Below are 18,391 nucleotides of genomic sequence, written 5' to 3'. Positions count from 1 at the left end.
TGATTTTTTATCTTAACCCATGATGAATATCAGTTTCTCAACACTATTTAACATATTCCCAAATATTTTTGATTCATAATAGAGTTGAAGGATTTTGCTTGAGTTTTGAAATTTGAATGGGGTTTATACTAGTATTGATGGTATTGTTCACAAAGTTGATGTTACTATTCAAAACATTTTATAGAATTTGGTGACAATGTTGATGATGGTTTGATAGTTAGATAAATTACTTCTTGTGTATTAGTTGCATGGGGATGAATAATGGTTGAGTGAGACCTAAGGTATCAATAGTGTTAAAATTGGCAACTAGGGCCAAACTCCATGTGGGTCACCTCATTTATGGCAACTGATATTTTTCGTAGATTCCTCTTGTCGAGAGGTGTAGGATTGATCTAAAGATCATCCGATTTTGACAAGTATTTATTGAGATATGAATTTATTTGTATTTACTTGACAAATTGTCAAGGTCGGCCAGCAGTTAAATGTGTGGCACACATGCCCAGTGAATCATATAAATACAAGAGAGGTTGATTCATTTTCTCATCATCTCATCTCCACATCTCTTCTCTCTCCTAGTCTCTTGGGTATGCATAGGAGAAAGAAGACTCTCTCATGTGAGAAGAAGAAAGAGGACGCAGTTAGGGCAGCAAGCTGTGACATGGAAGGAGGAGGACGCAGGAAGGTACAACAACACGTTTTGGGTGCTAGAAGACTGCGTCGACCAGCGTATAGGCTCCCTTGATTGCGGATTTGTGTGGGGAGTCTCTCTCTTGCTAGCCACAGTTCAGATCAGCCTTGTTGACCTCTGTTTGACCACTGTTTTGGGGCAGCGTTGACTGGTTAGGGCTGACTGCAGGAGCTGATATATTGACTGCTGTTTTGACCATGTTTTGAGCACTGTTTTGGGCTGCTACTTATTGCTGTTGAACACTGAGTTCTGCGATTTGACTAGAAGTCAATCCGGGGCTGTTTGACCAAGTTTGATTTTGCTGATCTAGGGTTTGCTACTGCTGATATAAAATTACAGAATTATGATTTTGTACTATTTCTCTTTGCTGAACTATTGAAGATAAAATAGGATTTGATCAAAGGGTTTCCCCGCATTGGGGTTTGTCCCTGGCTAGCCGCCACATCTTGTGTCTCTTGTCTTGGCTTGTTTTTTGTTGATCGTTTAATGTCCTATCTGCACTTTACTTAATGTATATATGATTGCTAATCTGTGGCTAATAAGAAGAAAAGAAGTAAATTGCTCTAAGCATAGAAGATACCATAATTTAACATGGTATTGAAGCTGAAGTGAAGACAAAGCCCAAGCAAGAGCTATCATAGAAGGCTGTTGAAGCAATCTTAAAGAAGTCATGGGGTTCTCAGCACACTTCCCCACTGAAGACAAACTCTGTGAGAAGTCTGACTATCACGGATGGAAGATGTCTCTTGATCTAACATTGGAAGAGCAGGAAGTGTTGGACCATGTGAGAGGCAATATTGTTGCGCCTCCATCAAATGCATCCGCTGTTGCTAGAAGCAAGTGGACCAAGGGAGAAGTCAAAGCAAGGAAGATCATTTGGGACTATATCAACAAGCACTTGGTGGCTTATGTTTTCTGAGCAGACCACCTCCAAGGAAATCTACGATAGATTGGTGATTTTATTTAAAGTTAATGATGCAAATCAAGTTTTGTTTCTTAGAAATAAACTGAAGGAAATTAAAAAGGGCAAAAATGAGAGTATGCAAGCATATTTCTTAAGGATCACCGAAATTAAGAATGATCTCCTATCTATTGGGGAAGTAGTTCCTGACAGGGAAATGACACTCACAACTCTTGGAGGACTGCCACTTGAATGGTATATATTCAGGACTACTCTTCTCAACAATAATGTAATTCTTGGATTTGAGGAATTGATGGCAAGATGCATTCAAGAAGAAACAAGGATGGAAGAGCAAGAAATGCCCGCACTTAAAGGCCATCCCTCTGCCTTTTCTTCTCATGCTAAAAGAAGAAACAATTCTGGGGCTAAATCCAAAGGAAAGGTTGGACCAAAAGGTGGAAGAAAAGGTCGATGTTACAATTGCAATAAAATGGGCCACTATGTGAGGGAGTGCCTTGATAGAAGGGACTCACACCATGACGATGATCAAAATCACTCTCAAGGCAATCAAAGGAATGGTAGGTCCAATGGCAGAGGTAAAAGAAATGTCGGAAATCAAGGAAGAGGACAACTCTTCAAGAAGGCAAGAAACTCCAGGTATGAATCTAACGTTGTTAACAATAAGCAAGATGAATATTATCTACCAGCGACCATCTCTACTACTGCTCCCCCGAACTCGCTGGGAAATTGGCTTATTAATAGTGGTGCCTCAAGGCACTTCACTGGTTACAAAGAAGCTCTCTCTAATCTGATAGAGAAGGAGACAACCTGGAAATTGTTCTTGGGGACAACTCAAAATATCTCGTAAAAGGCACAGGGAATGTCACTCTTTGAAGCATAAAAACTATGTTGAAGCACAAAAACTGATAGCTTGAAAACTTAATATGTTAAAATACACATAGGTATTGGTAATAATAATTTATTAATATTTATAAAATGTATGAGTGATATAAGATGATTTGAATGTTACAATGAGGCCCTGCTTTTATATCTCAACAGGTGACCTTTCGTGAATGGGCATGTCTTTTAGACATGCCTTTTCACCTAACTTAATGACTATTAACCTAATTAATATTTAATTATTTAATATTTATATTTATTTATTTTATTTAATTGTTATGAATTATATTCATAACATGGCCTCTTCCTTTGGAAGCTTTGTCCTCAAAGCTATAATGTTGGCAATTGTCTTTGCGGTGGTTGTTGTCTCAGCATATGGGAGGCGGAAGGTCTCTGGTGGCTCAACGTCTATAATTCGTTAATAACTCTATTTTTGAGTCCAAGGTTGTCTTCTTTTGTTCCCGTCTCTCTCTCTCTTATATATATATATATTTTAAATTAAATTAAATTAATTTAATTATATATAGATTGTTTATTATATAGTTAAACCGATGTATGAACCCCAACAGTCTCGACGTATGAAAACCGATTGCATATAGTCCCCATAGTATTGACGTTTTTGACCAGGGAAACACGTCGTTTGACCACGGGCATGGACATCACTTAACTACGGGGATGGTTGTTTGACAGGGGGAACACATCGCTCGAACACGTCGCTTGACAGCTACGGGTGCAGTGGCAGCCAACGGTAGCGGGTGGCTGCAGCACGGGTGTGTTTATTCTGGCGTCGGACAGGGATAGCTCGTTGTTGGAAATTGTGGGCATTAGCCAGAATACCCACCGAAATCTCCATCCACCTGCACATATCAGCAGTTGATTCCAGAGGTCATCCTGTTATGAGCTTACTCAACGATTGAAAGCCCTCTTTGGACTCAACGATTGTGTTTTTGCGTCGAATTGCAGAAGTGAATTCACGGAGAAATCACAATAATTTCCGGCCTTCCAATTGGCGATCTAATAAAGCATTGACTGTCGCTTCTAGATTTGTGTACGTTGAGATAAAGGAGAAAAGCGGCTCCACCAGGTGCCCCGAATGCCATGCAACGACCGACTTTCTGAGAGCGTAATTGGGTAGCACCATTTCGTTTTCCAGTGGTAGAATGGCGTTGTCGCCATTGATTATGACCGCCCCCTCTCTGAGAGAGATGAGTGACCTCCGATGTTCTGACAGGCTGACGAGCTTGGTAGAGGGGTCGACAGTGCAAACAATTTTTGTGTCATTTTGATCGACAGGGATATCCCTGCATATAACATGACATAAACACCAAAAAACTTGTAATGCACGTAATTCGTAACTTTTACGAGGCGCCACAACCATTTGGATTATTCCACCTCTGTGGATATATTGTAGGGCCCCGTCAATTTGGTAGAGCTGATTACGTGCCACCTTTGTACGCTCATTGTGCAGTGTGGCGGTTCTCAGCACATCACTCTCCCCACTTCCGAACATTCTGAACATGCCCAGGATGGCACGAGCAGTGCCTCTCTGGATTTTGCTATGCTCTGAAGAGAGCAGGGTCGTGAGCTGACAAACGAGGGCATCGTTGCCAATCCTATCCCTGTAATCCTCAACCCGTGATGCCAAAACCCTAATAAGTTTAAGATCCGAAAGCTGTACTTGAGGATAGGGTGACAACAACACTAAGGTGAAATCCCTGCGATTGTCGTCCAGCTCGACGAGAGCGCACATCGTTTCCTTGGGCGAAGACAACGCCAACACTTTGTACTTGTATTCCCCCTTTTCAACGATGGCCATCTCCCCTATCCAAAAAATTCTCGTGCTTGCCACTGGTGGGAGTATGAACCACTTGGCTGTGAGAGGATTGCAGACATAGCTGGAGGTAGAATAGTTGCATTGCATCAAGAAGAGGCCTATGCCTGATCCCTGATATTTAAAAGGTGTAGGTTCCTCCCACCATCTTAGGCGGCTTTTTGGAACTAAAGAGCCAAGGGATAAACAAGAGTTCGTCCAACTGGGTGCGAAGGAGCAGTATGTCCAACAATCTCGATTGTTCTCCTCCACAGCTCCCACAACAAGCCATGGATTTTTGTTTGGAGGCGCTTCTGCCCATTGTCTCCTGACAAAACTGCTTGACGAAAAGAGTGCATTCCATTGTTTGCACACAGTAGAAAAGAGTTCGTCCAACTGGGTGCAAAGGAGCAGTATGTCCAAGAATCACGATTGTTCTCCTCCACAGCTCCCACAACAAGCCATGGATTTTTGTTTGGAGGTGCTTCTGCCTATTGTCTCCTGACAAAACTGTGTGATGAAAAGAGTGCATTCCATTGTTTGCACACAGTAGAAAATCTATACAGATATTTTGCTGGCAGCCATGCCAATATATCTTCAATCAAATCGCCTGGTAAACTGTGACACTGTGTAGTGTGAAATAGCTGATGCTGTATAATATGAAGAAACTGAAACTTGGGCAAAAGCCGGTAAGGCACTCCCATTTCTTTCCGAACTTGCTCCCATGGCTGCTTATCCAATTTATCAATTGCAGAGCAAATACTTCTAAATTTTCCCTGAGGTACTCCACATATCTCTAACATTCCATCCAACAATTTTCGATGGTTCAGCTTCACCTCGTAGTGCCCGATGTTTAGTTCATCTAAGAGCTCAGCCAAAACCTTCATCACTTCAAAATCAGGTACCATTGGGGAATACTGCCCAGCAATATCAAAATCACACTGATAGAATTCACGGTAACGTCCCTTAGAAGGGTTATCCCTCCTGTAGACCCTTGCTATGTGATATCTTTCCAAATTATTGATACCATGCATAGCCAGATATCGTGCAAAAGGCACAGTCAAATTGTATCTCAAAGAGCATACTTCACCACCTTGTACCTTCATATGCAAGGAAACATCATTATCTGAATCATTCCCTTGACCTACATTGTCTTTATCGACATCATTTTCACCCACATCCAAACCAACTTCATCTGGATCCTCGTCTTGATCATTGCTTGCGACATCTTCATCTTCAACATTATAATCATCTACTGCTTCATCAAATATATCATCATCTATTACATCTTCATTTTCATTATTTTGATCAAAATCTTCTCCATTATTATCAATTTCCTTTATACCTGCGTTAATTTTAGGATATGATTTTTCTAGATGCTGAAATCCTTCTTGAATTTTATTAAAATTTTCCATGGATTCAAGACGTGAATGTAATGGCATATTGTGTGGCGAATTGCGTTCAAAGGCCCACATGATTATATCGTGTGCAATGGCTCTGATACCACTGAAGCATAAAAACTATGCTGAAGCACAAAAACTGATAGCTTGAAAACTTAATATGTTAAAATACACACAGGTATTTGTAATAATAATTTATTAATATTTATAAAATGTATAAGTGATATAAGATGATTTGAATGTTACAATGAGGCCCTGCTTTTATACCTCAGTAGGTGACCTTTTGTGAATGGGCATGTCTTTTAGACATGCCTTTTCACCTAACTTAATGACTATTAACCTAATTAATATTTAATTATTTAATATTTGTATTTATTTTATTTATTTAATTGTTATGAATTATATTCATAACACTCTTCAATTGAATCAGGGAAATACAATTCATATACAAGAAGTATTATATGTACTCGATCTCAAAAAGAATCACTGGGTGGCTCGCACACATTATATAGTGGCTCGATTGCTTGCGTATCCTCTATGGCACGTATATTACAATGGTTCTGAGATTTGTGGTTCGTCTATTCTTTTGTGGATCACATCTATTGTCCTTGGCATGCATATGTTCTCTCTCTATATATATTCTCTCTGATATATGGTAGCAGTGTTATGGTTGCTATGTGTAACAATGTTACGGTGTAGCATTGATATGACAGTTAATGAATATGGCAGTGACCTTGTGGTATCGCCATAACCTTAATGTATGATCTTGATCCTGATATGGCAGTAACATGTATGGCAGGGTGTATTACTATGTCTCTATATGTTAGCATGATGTATATATTTGATATGATACAATAATGTATAACAATTCTCATGATAGTAATAGGAAGGTATGGCAGAATCCCTTACATCAGGGACAACACACTCTTGATGATAATGATATTAGTAATTTTGATGACAATGATAACAATATACTATGACAGTTCCTTTTGATATGACAATACCTTTGATTGATGTAAGGTAGCAACCTTTATATGACATTGTCCTTGATATGGATACAACCTTTGATGACAGTGACCTTTGAGATGACAATGAATTTGGTATGACAGTGACCTTTGATATGCCGGTGACTTTGGTATGACAATGACCTTTGATATGCCAGTGATACTGTGATGTATGTCAGTGTATATGTGATGTATGGTCTGCCTCTTTCTATGATAATAACTTGACAGAGAAATATGCTACTTGGAGATCAACCTCCCTTCTTGCCTTCTGCCAGGTTTGGCTTAGGAAGCCTCATGTATTGGATGATGTAGGATGTGTCTCATACTTATTGTACATTGTATCTCAGCTGAACATTTGATGAATACCTAATAGAAGAAAAATCTGGTTGGGTTTTTCCCCTTGTGGGGTTTTGCCCTGGTCTCTGAATCTTGGTGTCTCTATTGTGTATGCTTTTCTTCTGTTGTTCCTTACTATTCTGTTGTATTGTTGATTTTTATTGTTCTCTCTACATAATTGCTAATGGTGCTATGATGTTATGGGGTGAATGTAATATGTAAATGATGAAAAAGTTTGAAATTGCAATTATCTACAATAGAGAACAATCTAGCCCTAAAAATTAACGTGGTATCAGAGTTGGGATGAAAAAAAGTCATTGAGATCACCCCTGTGAAGACACCTATGTGAAGTTCATGATCAAAGTAGATTTAAAGGGATGAAGATGGCACAGACCTAGAAGAATGCTAGGGTTTGAAGGAAACCCTAAGAAGCCTTTGTTTTTGCAAATAGAAGCTAGGGTTTGAGAGAAACCCTAGGGGCAGCCTTGATATGGAAAAGGCTTAGTATGGTTCATAATTGTTCATAATATGATATGATTTGTAAGAATCCATTCAACTATTTAAGTACTTGTGATAGATTCTGAGAAACACTAGATGGACATGTCTCCTACCCAATAGGAGATGATATGATACAAATCCAATGATCATCTTGTACATTGATAAGTTGGGCTTCGCTGCCAAAGAAAGAGATCAAGGATACAAGTGGTGTCCAAGTGGAAGCATTTCTTCTTTTGCAGATGACTTCGACATATGGTTGAGGGTCCGTGGTGCAAGATCAAGAGGAAGCTAATAGCTTCCTTCAATCCTTGTTAAAGATAAGTACTTTCAAAAACTCATATTATTTCTTTGTGACACTACTCTTGTTTAGATTTATTGTTTATTCTTCTTGCATTAGTATTTGAATGCTTCTAACTTGTTGAATGAGGATGTGATCAAGGAAAACAAATCTTGAGGATCATTAGGATGCAGAATAGTGTAGGAGGAGTAAGCCCCAAGAGGGAGTTGGTACAAAAAAGTAAGCTCCAAGAGGGAGTTGGTGCAGGATAATGAAGAAGCCACTCTCTTATCTACAAAAAGGATGACAATCTTGCCTCATCATCAGGTACACTTTCATTTATTTTGCTATTATTGCTCTTTCTCTTGTCTGGGATCATCAGGTACAACATATAGATGTAAATTGAGATTGAGAAGGATGCAGAGCCATTCCTTGGTTAAAGTGGCAATGGACAAGAGCCCAAACCTCAAAGGAAGGATTGCAGTCTCCTAGGTTGATGTCTATGATTTAAGAGGCTTCCTATTCAGAGGGAGTAGATTGTTCAGTTGAATGCAACAATTTGATGAGATGATGAGAACAATATGTCCTTCATACAAGGATCATTCTAGATGACAAGATGCAGTAGTGTCAGATGCTTCTGTGATATCAAGCTCAACAATGATAAGGAAGATGCTCTAATAGGGAGAGGATAATGATAAGATCCTAGCATCTGTTGCCAAATGCACTATTATCAGATGTGTGTGATAATTGGCTTCCCCCATGATGTAGTGTACTTAGAGCGACCTCAGGGCTTTGAGGCACATAAGAAGAAACTCATGATTTCAGATTGAAGTAAGTCCCATATGGACTCAAGCAAGTTCCCTAGACTTGGCATGCTTGGATTGATAGACACCTGATGCGGACCTTGACGTTTCTTCAAGGTTGAAGGTAAGTCCTTAATGTTTGGTTTCATATATGCGATTTGTTTAATTCTGAAAAGAACATATCATCTCATCTGTACAAGAGGGAGTTGACCTATGAACCTTGGAAATCCACTTATTAAGAAGTGTATCATTGAGATGATGAGGACTTCCTTGTCAAGAAAAATATATTGACTAAGATTTGGCATGATGATTTACACTGAAGCAGTTGAGAGAGACTCTTCAGATTCAGATTTGATGGATCCCATGATGAGCTAGCAGTCAGATGAATTCTTGCTTTGTAGCATGAGCCAAATAGAGCTTGGATATGTATATTGGGTTGTTGCTAAACATGTGCTGAGATATCTACATGAAATTATTAATCATGGACTAAGACAAACTGCCGAAAACTTATGGATACACCGATGCTGACTGAGACTGAAAATGTTTCGACAAGAAAAGCACATCTGGGTGCTGTTGTAGCTTGGGGTTGTTGAGGAATACATTAGGGCATCTTTTATATTTACTTCTCCTTACTTGACAATTATTTGTGATATTATATTCCTTTTCTTGATTATACTTATGTTTTTATCATCAAATAAATGCCAAAAAACAATGAAGATCACAACCATAAGGATGAACACAAGATATAGGCTCCAAGCTAGGGCAAAACCACTCCAAGGGGAAAACCTAGAAAGAACTTCTCTTCTTATAGAATCAATTCAAAGGAGACTTCCAAGACCCAAAACAAGACCCAAGACTATCACCAAGAACCAAGTCACCCATCCAAAAACTTCTTTTGTAATGCAAAACAAGATCTCTAGCGACGCAACCAAATCTGCAAAACCTTTTGGCAATTTCGGACCTTTTGCATGCCCAAAAACTGTAGGCCTCTCGCATGTGCGAGCTGTTCCAAGCAAAATGTCAGAGATTCGAACTTTCTAGGGCTTCTCCCTTCTTCGCTAGAGTTTCTTTTGCCTTCCAAGACCTTTGCATCCTTTTCCAATTTCAGATCGAGTGCCCAAGATGTGTGTTTACAATAGGTCGACGTTCCATATTTATATAGCCTTCCAAGAGGCTCCATTAGCCCTCTCTAGGCCGACTTCACATAGGCTGGTAGACTTGGTCTTGGGAGCCTTCTAGACACTTCTATATTAAAAATAATTTTTGTTTTCTTGATACAAATGCTCGAATGGGTCTTTTGCAATATGACAAAGACACTTTGACTCATGTAAAACCTAGGAGTATTAATTGAATGCTTGGCCTAGTGACAAATAACTTGAGCATGAAACCCATGCTTTACAAATAATTTTTCTTTTGTTTGTTACATCATTTTCTTTTTTCTTTTGATAGATACATAAGAATTACATCATGACATGACTCAAATGACAATTATGAAGACTGGAACTAGTTAAAATTTCCACCACTCCCTCTTAATTATGGAGGTATTCATAATTTGTCCAACCGGTACAAGGACAATACTCCTTTTGAAAAGTTTTTATAAGAAGAGTCAGATTGATAAGCCTTCTGTAAGCATCAACATTATAACCTGTTGAGAAATCTAGGTGAAGCTAGATTAGGTGATTTTTCTTACTTTGATAACTGCTTGCGATGTTTTTTAAATTAACTTGATTAACTTTTTCTTTTGCTTGATTATTATTATGTTCTTATCATCAAACAACTACCAAATTATGAAGATCAAATAGACAAGAGGACACAAAATGTAGGCTGCAAGCCAGGGTCAAAACTTCTTGGTAATATTGACAACTAGGGCCAAATTCCACCTTAGGACAACTCATATGATGGAGATGATTATTGCATTGGATTCCTCTTTTCGAGAGGTCCAATTTTGATATAAAGGTCATTTCATTCTGACAAGCATAAATGGAATTTTGAATTTATTCTCTCTCATGCACAAATTCTCAAGGTCAACCTCAGTCAAATGTAGGCTCATGAAGCCCATTAGATGTGTCTCCTCTCCCTCAACGAAGTGTAGAAATAGCAGTGACCTCTCTCCTCATTTGGACATCACTCATCTCATCACATATCTCTCTCTTCTCTCTTGATTGGTTTGTACAACTTGGAGGCAACCTCTACCTACTTTGTACTTGTGATAGGAGGACGAATTTATGGAATTCTTTGTTGGCCGAATTTCAAGAAAACAAACCAGCGTTGACTGCGTTTTCTTGGGCATAAATTCGATTTTTGGAGGCCGCATTTATTGGCACAGGAATCAAGGTGATGGAGATAGTTTGACCATGGTTGATTTTAGCATTGACTGCCGAAATTACATCAATGTTTTCTCTCTCCTTTGACTGGGTTGATTGTACTGTTTTGGGTTGACCTTGACTCTCTTGGAAGGTTGATTTAATTTGCGGTTGACCGAGCTGCTTGGAGGACATTTTGGTGCTGCTTTGACCATTGATGACTTTCTGGTTAGGGCTGTAGTTAATTGTTGTTGACTGCTCATTTTGACAACACTGTTTTGGGCAATTTAATTTGATATTTGTACTCTCTCTCCTTGTTGAACTATTGAATAATAATAAGAAGATCTAATCAAAGGGTTTTCCCCACATTGGTGGTTTTCCTTGGCATCTGCCAAATCTTATGTCCTTGTAATGACCCATTTCGATCTATAAGCAAAAGGGTATTAACATGCATACAATGTATGCATATGATAGCTACATATGCACACATCGCATGCTTTGCACTAGTGTGCTTATTTAATAATTAGGAAAAATGTTTAAATGAATGAAAAGGGACTAAATACCTAAATTATTGAGAAGAGAGATATTACCTAAAATCCGACACAAAAAATATACATATTAAATACTTTGTACTTATAAGGTTGTTAAATAAAATTTACAATTCCAATCCTTCTAATGTAAATATTGATCATTATAGAGTTAAAGTTATAAGTTAAGTGTTGTTAATAAATATATATATATATATATATATATATATATATATTTATTTATTTATTTATAAGTTAAAGTTTCTAAATTAATATAACAAAACTTTGATATATATGTTAACTATTGATTTTTATGATTATAATTAAATTTTATAAAAGTTAAAGTTATTAAAGTTTAAACATGTCAAACATATCAATATATAAACACGTATCCTCACCTCCCATTACACGTACAACTATATCTGTCAAATAAAATCTAATGAGGGCGGTGGAAGAAGGTGGTGACCGCCTAGGGATGGTTTTTATCTCGAGTACGCATAGACACTAGAAGGAGGGGGACACTGAAGACTGGAAGTCTGAACTAAAGATTGAAATTCGAATCTGGAGGAGTGGAATTCAAAACTGGAGAATTGAGCAATTATTCTTGAAGCTTTTGGGCACTGGGGCCAAATTACTTCAAATTGGAAGTATTTTGGAGCTGGGTACACAGATTGTGTCCAGTTTGGCTGGGAGGTTTCGGTCATTTGGTAACCAGAGTGAAATTGGAGCGAGGACAACCTGGGATTTGGGATCGACATCAAACTCAGAAGAAAACAGGTATTTACAATGAATTTAATTAATAAGTTATGTTCCTAAATTTCATTGTATGCAATGTTTGAAGTAAATTTCTAATTTTCTGAATTAAGAATCCTTACAGTCCTCTTGTCTTGGCTTGTCTTTTGCACATGTTTTTATGTTCTATCTGCATTTTCTATCAATGTGTTTAAGGTAATGTGATTGCTACTGGAAATAATAGGAAATTATCATTGGGCTGATAAGGAATATTGAAGTAAATTGTGCTAAAGCATAGAACATACCGTTGTTGTCTAAAATTAACATGGGATCAGAGCTCAGGTGAAGACAAAGCCCAAGCAAGAGTGAGAAAAAACAATCACTATGGGAAGCTGTTGGACAAGGACATGGAACTAGTCCTAATGACGACTACATCTTACTTCAAATCCGAGGACAAGCTTAAGGATAAATCCGACTATCATGCATGGAAGATGTCTCTAGGTTTGACATTGGAAGAAAATGATGCCATGGACTATGTCAAAGGAAGAGTAGTGGAGCCTCCTTCAAATGCATTTGCATCTGCACAAACAAAGTACAATAAAGGTGAGGTTAAAGCTAAGAAAACTATTGTTGATTCTATTCACAAGCTTTTCGGTTGCCAATATTTATGATTTGGAAACATCTAAGGAGATGTATGACAAGATGGTTGGGATGTTCAAAATAAATAATGCAAATCAAGTTCTCTTTCTCAAGAACAAGTTGAAAGACATCAAGATGGAGAGAGGAGAATCCATCCCAATCCTACTTCATGAGGATTACTGAGATCAAGGACGATCTCCTATCTATTGGAGAAGTCATTGGTGACAGGGAGCTCATTCTTATTGCACTTGGAGGCCTTACAAGAGAATGGGATGTGTTCAACACCACCATCCTCAACAATGACAAGATTCCAGGATTTGATGAACTATTGACTAGATGTACCCAAGAAGAAGAACAATGATGGTCCTAGAAGACAAGGTCAAGGGTTCAAACCGAGATTCAAAGAAGGAAGGAAAGGAAGATGCTTCAATTGTAATAGGTTTGGCCACTTCGCTAGAGAGTGTCTTCACAAGAAGGATACTCCAAGAGATGATGACAATCATAACAACAACTTCAAGGGAAATGGCAACCAAAGGAATGACAGGTTCAACAACAAAGAAAAGAGGAATGCTCCCGCTACTCAAAATGGAAATGGTCGTCCTCCCAAGAAGTCAAGAAACTCCAGCTATGAAGAAGTTAATGTTGTAAAGCAAAAATAATTTTATCTTATTTCTACCCTCACTACTGCCTTTCCTTCGGATATATTGGATCATTGGTTGATTGATAGTGGTGCCTCAAGGCACTTCACTGGGTACGAAGAAGATCTCTCTAACTTGATTGAAAAGAAGACGAATATGGAGATTATACTTGGGGATAATGTCACTTATCTCGTGAAAGGAATTAGGACTGTTACTCTCCACTTAAAACAAGGTCAAACACTTCATTTAAAGAAGTGCTATATGTACTTGATTTGAAAAAGAACATGGTCTCTATTTCTGCGATGGAAGATGAAGGTCTTAAGGTGACATTCATTGATGGGAAAGTTCGTGTTTGGCAAAGAAACCCAAGAGATGCATTCACTCTTGGATTTAGGGTTGAAGGTCTCTATCAGGTTGGAGGAAGTCCATTGGGAGCAATGACTTGTAATACTTATCTTCAATTCGAATTATGGCATTGGAGATTTGCTCACTTTCATTTTAAAGCTTTACTTGATGTAAGGAAGTTGGTCACAAGTATGCCCGAATTCAACATAGATCATGAAGGTGTTTGTCAAGGTTGTGAAGTTGGAAAACATATAAGGGGACCATTCCCCTCAAGTGAAACTCAAACCATCGATACTCTTCAATTGGTCCATTCTGATCTATCAAGTATGTTGCCTGTGACATCTTTGGGTGGATATTTGTACTATGCTATTTTTGTGGATGGTTTCTCTCGCAAACCGTGAATCTATTTCCTAAAGAAGAAGGATGAAGTGTCCAAATGGTTCTGCTCCTTCAAAGCCTTGGTCGAGAATCAAACAAGGAAGAAGATCAAAATATTGAGGATCGATAATGGGACCGAATATGAGTCAAATGAATTCAATGACTATTGTAGAGAAGCTGACATTAAGAAGGAGACCACTATTGCATATACTTCTGAACAAAATGGTGTTGCGGAAAGGAAGAATTGAACTATCATAGGAGCCACTTGTGCCATGCTTCATGGCCAAGGTGAATCGAAGTTCTTATGGGGAGAAGCTGCCAACACCAATGTGTATGTTCAAAATAGATGCCCACATCAAGCATTGGACTTCAAGACACCTGAAAAAGTTTTCATTGGTAAGAATCCTGATGTTTTTCATTTTAGAATTTTTGGTTGTCCTGTATATTTTCATGTGCCGAAAGAGAAAAGAAACAAACTAGATGCATCTGGGAAGAAAGGAACATTTGTGGGGTACAGTGAAACTTCAAAGGCATATAGAATCTATGTGCCTGGTCAAAGGGAAGTGGAGAGAAGTCATGATGTCACTTTCGATGAAGATTCTTCCCTTAGGAAAGCTCGAGATCTTCCTTTCCCTAGGAAGGAAAATAATAATGAAGATGATGAAGGAAAGCAAGATGAGCCTTTGTCTGATGATCCGATGCCCGATGTTGAAGGTTCGACGGATCCCATTGATCCACCTCCTAGCGAGCCCACTACTTCAAGAAAAAGACCTTTGTGGCTCAAAGATACTACTGAAGAGATTGAGAAACATATTGCACCGAGGGGGACATTTTGTGAAAGCAAGAAGCCGAATAGGTACCAAGGGTACTTAGCTACCATGAGTACCATTGTACAATTTGAGCCTTGCACATTGAAGAAGTCGTGAAACACCAAGTTTGGAAGGATGCGATGAACAAGGAATATGAGTTGATCATGAAGAATGATATCTAGAACGTGGTTCCTAAACCCAAGGACAAGATAGTGGTCACTTCAAAATGGCTCTACAAGATCAAACATGGAGCTGATGGGAGTGTTGAAAAGTTCGAGGCCAGATTTGTTGCTCGAGGCTTCTCTCAAAATGAAGTAGTCTATGATGAGATATTTGCACCATGTTGTCGCATAGAATATCTAGGCACCGCGACAACACTCAGATTAGGGGCTGTCACCCTGATCCCCAATCTCTCCGTTTAAGCTGTCTCCGTATAGTAGGCTAAAGGGGTGGACCTTATGGAAAAATGGAATGAAGAAGAACTAGTTGGGAAACAACCAGTTCGGGAGACACATTGAAGCAATTAAGTACTTGATTAATATTTAGCAAGACTTAGGATTTGATTAGATTTTAAACGATTAATACCAGTGCCTTATGGAGTCAACGATCTTGCTAGGGAAATTAAGACCAAGTAATTGATTAGCAACTGCTGCTTAGATGAATGACTATCTTATATGAAATGCGCTAGATGGTGGGATGGAATTAGACTCGAAGAAGGGAAAACACTTGCGTCACAAAAGCCTTCAATCACCAAAATTAAATGTTCGCTTTATTAGATGAAGACTCAAAATTAAACTGCTGAAGATATTACAATTAGAGCACAAGCTTATTTCAAATCTTTCTGATACAATTATAGCTCAAAGAGAACACAACTTTGCAATTTAATATCAATGTCAGCAGATTTTCACAAATATTCAACTTAAGAAACATAGATATGCAATCTATTGTAATTCCACAACAAAATTCTTTAACAATCACTTGAAAATATTTGCAAAATGTCTAACATGTAACGAGCATTAAATAATTCAAGCAATGACGGTAGATTTCAATAGATGCACAATTGTTCTAGCAATTAAATTTCAAGAGATCAAATAATTTAAATAACCACGGAATTTAAATGTTAACCAATTTTGATCCTAGAATTGAAATATTTATGCTTCGTGACCCAAAATCTAGGAAAATTTACCACTTTCCAATGGTTAATCTTTAGATGCAAAAATTTAAGCGTGTTTAACTATAGAGAAGTAAAATATTGATACCACAATGGTTATCTTTAGATCTTGTCCTTAGCACAAAAAGACACCAAAAGGAGTTTTAAATTGACAATTTAATTAGTCCTTAGGAAGATTTTTTCAATGTGCTAAGTTTTATGAAACTAGACTTCATGTGGTAAATGATTAATCAAGATCTTTTTTAAAATGTGACCAAAACAAATCCAATTGACTTAATAATTCTTAAATTTTTTTAATGGGCCAGAGGCCACATAAAAAATTAAAAAAAAAATCTTTAGTGTGAAAATTTATTTCAATTTATTTTCTAGCCACATAAGATAAACTTTTTAGGTTTTTTAGGGTTTTTAGATATTTATGTTTTTTAAGATTTCTTGAATTTTAATAAAAAAGCCAAACTCAAAATAAATAAAACAACAAAATGAAAACAAAAGTGAATTCAAGCAAAAAAGAGAAATTGAAAAACCGCAAAAAAAATTCGAATTTCAAAATTTGGTTTGAAAAGAAACAAAAGTTAATTTAAATAAAAAAAATCATAAAACAAAATACGCTAACCCTATCTAACGCCACCCACACACAAACAAATAAAAAAAGAAAACGAAAGTTGAAAACAAATACGCTGCAGGTTGATGGCGGGAGATGGAAGAAGCTGGACGACGGCAACAAGGGAGCGAGCTCGACGTGTTTCGATGGATGAGGGCAGACGAAGAGCGGATAGGAGACTTGTTGCACGTCGAGATGGTGGGAAGCACACTTGAGAGAGCTGTAGGCCGACGAGGGCAAGGAGATGAAGAGCGGCAGTGGGTTCTAGGACAATGAAACGATGGACGGATGGAGCTCACGTGGACAGGGAAGATTGATGTAGAGGCTGCATGTTAGAGGATGGATGCGGATCTGGAGGAGCGATGGTTAGAGGACTTAGAAGGAAAGGGACGGAGCAACCTAAAAAAAATGCGTGCAGGTGATGAGCAAGGACGGATTTCGAAAGTTAAATGGAGCTGAGGGGAGCTAGAATGAGGAGCAACAGACAGGGATGAGGACGCAGTAGCAGAGGATGGCAGCGCATAGTTAAATGGACGCGTGAGGGTTTAGGCAGCGATGAAAGGAGGACAGAACGAGGAGGAAATAACCTGCGGATCTGTAGCTGCACCTTCTCCTGCAAATACTTGAAATTTCCTCAACAAGATTGTGAAACTAAAACCCCAGGCAGCAACAAAAATACCCAGAAATTTCCCAAAAAAATTGTGTTTGAAATTTTCTTTCTAGATCTTAAGAATCTTTTTTAGAAAAAAAATATGAAACCCTTCAGATGTAAAACTCCTATTAGAATTTTTCCAGATTTAAAATAAAGAAAATTTAAACCCTTAGACTGCAACAAATCTCGACAGTATCCCTGAAAATGATTTTGAGAGTCTTAGGAAGGCAGCCTTAAACTCCAGACAACCCAGAAAAAATGAATTTCACACTTGTACTTCAAATTTATCAATGAAACCCTTGTAAGATTATTTCCAGATTTAAAATATTTGAAAACCCTTGGATTGCAAAAATAATGCCCCTGCAAAAGCTGGTTTTGAGGCCATATCTTACCTTCCAAGGCCTAGATCTGGCTTCAAAATCAAACTTCACCTTTAGATTTGCAACCTGTACTTGAAAACACAAACACCCAGAACCCGGATATACAAAAATAAATGAAACCCCAGAAACCCAAGTCAAAAAAATAAAAATTTACAAATGTATGCACAGGAACAACAGATCTACCAGATTTGGTGAGTGTGAGTCCAACTCCGCTTCTAGATCTGATAATTTAAGGCTCTTAAAAGCCAGATTTATCAATTTAGCACAGAAAAATTTTGAAATTTTTAATTTAAACGGAGGTACTTCGCCCAAAACCCTTCATGCATCACTAATAAAAATCTTATGATAAGCCCGAGATCAAATCAAGCTGGGCTTTTCAGAAAATACGAATCGGGAGTTGGCTTGTCCAACTGAAAACTTCCCCGAGTGCCTGATGATCTAAAAAAATCAAGCATTTCCTGCACAACTCAATTCAACCATCAACATAGGGCGAGAAAACGATAATAAAATTCAGATTTAATAGAGATACCTGCTATTATATTCAAAACTTAAATTACCATTCAAAACCCATCGACTGAGCAAGATACTTGTATTTAAAT

At 38.0% G+C, this 18,391-nt stretch overlaps 1 protein-coding gene across 1 annotated transcript in view; it reads left to right on the top strand.

The window, feature by feature from the left end:
• Nucleotides 1-18,391, top strand: part of LOC149202734 (structural maintenance of chromosomes protein 4-like) — a 177,914-nt gene that overhangs the window by 13,521 nt on the left and 146,002 nt on the right. The gene's annotated exons all lie outside the window — the stretch shown is intronic.

The sequence above is a fragment of the Pinus tabuliformis genome, chromosome 2_1, assembly GCF_031772625.1.
Source record: "Pinus tabuliformis cultivar Carrire ecotype Pingquan chromosome 2_1, CPIR1, whole genome shotgun sequence".
NCBI classification, from domain to species: domain Eukaryota; kingdom Viridiplantae; phylum Streptophyta; class Pinopsida; order Pinales; family Pinaceae; genus Pinus; species Pinus tabuliformis.
The sequence above is the reverse complement of the archived record's forward strand: the minus strand, read 5'-3'. Positions and strand labels throughout refer to the sequence as shown.